This window comes from Cynara cardunculus, assembly GCF_001531365.2.
Source record: "Cynara cardunculus var. scolymus isolate 2C chromosome LG 8, CcrdV1, whole genome shotgun sequence".
NCBI classification, from domain to species: Eukaryota; Viridiplantae; Streptophyta; class Magnoliopsida; order Asterales; family Asteraceae; genus Cynara; species Cynara cardunculus.
The window spans coordinates 3,420,297-3,425,134 of NC_037535.1; positions in this window are offsets into that span (position 1 = coordinate 3,420,297).

The window sequence follows — 4,838 nt, forward strand, 5'->3', positions numbered from 1 at the left end:
CAAAGCCACTAGGGATTTTTGTGGTTGTTCTCCATGACCCATGGGATAAGTTGAGTTGTGGGCAAGCTGGCTTTTTTTTTTATTAACCGGGATATCCAACCCGCTATGTGAGCCAACTAATCCCAGGGTGACCACCTGCTTTGCAGATAGCTCGGAGTCACCGCATTTGAACCTCCGTGGCCATAAGGGAATTTTTATTCCTCCTTGGATTTGAGCCTGAGACCTACTGATACTTTTGACCTTTAGAGCCAAGTTCAAACCAATTAGGCACCACCCTTGTGATTGGCAAGCTGGCCTTGACACTCATCGTTAACAAAAAAAAAACCTAAAGAACTAACAACCAGCCAAGAAGAAGCTAGAGGGCCAACATAGATTCTAATTCAGTATAAATATTAAGATTTGAAAAATGATGCATCATGTAGTCATCTCATGATATATATAATCACCTTCTGGTTGCAAATATATGTCAGAAAAGTAACTCTAAATTCAATCCAATCTGTCTATTTGTGAATAGAAGTCTGCCAAGAAAGCATCGACATGTGACACTTCTCTGGCAGCAACACACACCTTCCCACAAGAAGTCGGGAATCACACACGATCTGCCATGATCGATCACAACCTTCCTTTCGAAACGAAGTCTTTTGCTTTGTGTACACAAATGAAAGTGTTACGAAGGAAACAAGATTCGCTGAGTTCTTTTTGTGAACGAGGTACGAGATACTCATAAATTGTGGAAAAAGACTTTGAAGTTATCTCTCTCCACAAAGAAGAAATTGCTTCATTGTATAAAGGTTATGTGTAATAATGTGCATGATGATGAAAATGACTATAATTATCATCATCGTAATACTGTTTATGATCATGCTTGTATATATGGTGATGCCCATCACACTGATGAAGATGTCATTGATGATGATGATGATGATGGAGACTATGACTATGCTCCTGCTGCATCCATGGAAGGAGATGGCAATGATGACAGTAGTTTCTCAGCGTTGATCAAGATTGTTGATCAGATCAAGTAAATGAGAAACCCTAGTTTTAATTAGAGATCCCCTTTATATATATAATAGAATAGGTAGATATAGATATATCTATAGATGTTTATGTAATATACAAGAAGTGAAGCAACTAGCAATAGTATATTATGACTCCAATAAGGCTGGCTGCAGGCTGCTAATTAGGGATTTGTAAACAGATATATACTTATTGTTATATCCTGCTTATGAGTTAAAAGCTGATATGTTAGAAAAATACTTCAGAAAATTAGAGACAAACAGATTAGGATGTGATTAAGATCACTATATATCATTAGAATAATATTAGCCCCCACTATATGCTGTTAGGTTATGGCTAATTTATTCCCATGATTAACCCAATCTAGATGAATGATACAACAAACCATATATCTCCATGAACATCTATGTCGTTGCAGAAATTGAAGAGGAGAAGAGAAGAACCAGGAAAAGTGGAACTAATGATTCTAACAAGATGTTAGATATATATATGGACTATAGGTAACAGAAAAACTGTTAGTGGATAAGATTTTAACCCAAGAAACCACACATATGGATAAGAAACTGTACTGTGCATAAATAAAAACCGGGTTTTTGCGAGAACTGCATCGGGTAACGTGCTGATGCTAGTGCTGTCTTTTGATCCATTAACAATTTCTATGTCATCCCAAATCAAGCAGAAAATCAAGTCCAAATCCTAAACCAAATAAAATAAGACTTATAAACCACTCTCATATTAGCTCCTCTTCTTATGTGGGACAAAACTTCCAATTACTGAAGACTATATCCAACATGATATACATACAATTAATCATATAAAGTTTGCCGAAAATATTGGTTTTCTTGTTGATCATATATATAAATTAGTTAAACTATATTTGATGAAGATGAAACAGAAAACATGTGAGACCTGCTTGTATTATATATATCTCTAGTCTCCTTGGTGTCATAGGCCCTGAAGGAAGGTAAAACATTTAACAGTAAACCTTAATTTGCAGGTGTGGTGCAGTACTATATTGTCATTTGATCTGTCACAGGTCATGAAGGACAAAGGTTACTGACGGATCCTGACACGTATTGTTTTACGGATGATTCATTAATACAGCTGACGGCTTTGACTTTTACTGACGGATATCCAAAGGAGATGTTCATCGGTGAAAATCGATAAACTTGACCAACACGTAAAATAAGTACTATAAACACACAAGCACATATATAATATAAATGAATTCCCCCAGTAATTAACTTGTGACATAGTTCAATGGGATTTCCAATCAAGTTCATCATATTTGATCTTATGCAATATTAATCACTTACATATAAGATATTGTAAGCCAGGTTAGAGGCAAGTCAAAATTCTACCCAAAGACGCATCTTGAACAAGATCAAAGAAATCTTCGATGTTCGCAGTCTTGTGCACGGTCTAAAAGGGGAATTTTAATGTCACCTGTGGCTTAGGATGGATCTCACGGATCTCATAGATTTCGAAGTTCTCAAATGATTAAATCCCGACTACTAACATTGTAAGAAATTATAGGTCAACCTTTTCCTACATATATATATATACATACACACACAGTCATGTTAAAAGGTAATCATATAGAGACAACCAAGATGGCATAAGAACAACATTTGAGTTCAATTAGGCATGACTGCTGGCCATTACTTTGCCTCCAACATGAAAGTCAGAGATAATTAATACATAACTGATAATTAATACATAACCGGAATATTCATATAATAATAAATTGATATTGTACGGTATATGTCGAGACCCTAATTTTAAGTGAAACATAACTGAGTATGTTTAGTTTGGTTGATTATGAAGCTATACACATGGGGCTGTTTGAGGAACCTTTCAATATGATTTTGGCATCTAGCTAGTGTCATACGATCCAACACATATGAAATATGCATGGCCCCCACCAACATTAATTCCCTTATTCTTGTGCTGCTTTTCTTTTCAGCAGATAGCTCTAGACATGTAGATGCTTCACCACTAGCACTAATTACATAACACACACGAACACACACACATATATATATATATATATATATATATATATATATGTGTGTCACCTGAATTTTTGACACATGCATGGATGCTACTATATACGTAGGACACAACCTTTAACAGCAGCTCCACACTTACGCTTGTGCTAAAAGAAGCCCAGGCTGCTTCTCTTGCCCATAAATAYGGCAAAGTGCATCAGTTTCTTTCATACTCAAATTAAAACCAAACCACTAAGTTTCAGAGCCCCTCACAAAGAACTTAATTAAAATGTCTGATGTTGCAAAGACAGTCAGAGGGTGGTCATTTAAAAACCATGCAGACGGATACAGCAATGGAAATGATGGCTACTACAATCCGGCATCAGCTAAGTTACAAAGGGATGGCGATGAYGACGACGCAGATTATGACTATGCTCCAGCAGCAATATCAGAGGCAGATGGTGATGACGATGATGCAGATTATGACTATGCTCCAGCGGCATCAGAAGCAGATGGTGACAATGATGATGATGGGGATTATGACTATGCTCCGGCTGCATGATCAATTAGATAATCAATAGCATTAATTGAAGTAGCTAGATCTAACATTGATAATGTATTCACTATATATTGATAATAAATTAATTAGGGGTATTCCTGGACTCTGAGAATGACCCAACTAGCTAATTTGCTGATAAATGGTCATACCACTAAAAATGATATATGTAGTACTGCTGCTTATGAGATTTAGGTATCTAATCAAATTTTGGTTCAACAGCTTGAAATCAAACACTTTGATCTAGTAATCCACAATGTCAACCATGATGATGATAATACATACATATATATATATATATATATATATATATATATTACATATGGAACAAGAATGATCCTGCTATTTCGGAATTTTAAGATCTGTAAAGTAATTAGCTTGGTAATTGCTCAGAATCTTGTCCAGCTTTGTATATTTCTCAACCATAAAACTAATATTTAACTGTATTTTTTGGTTGTAGAGTCATTGATCTCTTAGTTGGTGATCTTTGATTAATATATGGGGTTCCTGATTCCTTTAATTCTAGTAAAATTCATAGAGAAGAAGGTCAATATATAACTTGATGAGTTTACAACACAGATGGTTGGCTAATGCAAGACCATAGTGCAACAAAAGAAAGAACATTTACATGATTGCAAATTACGTGCCGGTTGAGAAATTTAACCAGATTATAGTCCCTAGTGGCCATTTCAATACTTATATATAAGCTTCTTTGTTTATAAGGTTATTATAAAAATAACTTATATAACCGAAGTGTTGTACACAAAAATTACATCATTTTGGTGCAAAAATGGTGCAGGCGATTGAAGACGGTCCGAGTGAAATGAGAAATGATAAAGGATCTCAATGGAGCTTCTTATAAGAACCTCCTTTTTGCATTTTTGTTGTCACCTTACTTCCAACTTATCAAATTAAGAATCCACATAACTTCCACAATGATACTTTTTATAAGAACCTCTTTTTTTGCGGGTCTCATTTTTTCAGTATCAATAATTATTATCAAATCAATAAAACATATAAAGAACTAAGAAATTGTCAATTCACACAAACTTCACGGTAAGAACCAATGTTCTTGTACAAGGACTCAAAGGGGGTGAGCTCTTGTAAACACTCTTACAATGGTACTTTCTACAAGTCACTTCACTTTTTGTTTATAAGAATCTTGCATTGTAGATGCTCTATGTACAATCACATATGCTTTCGCAAGTGTGATTTGATTATTTTCGTGTTCTCTTATTTAGTTACCGTTCTCCTTTGAACCTCCCCCCCCCCCC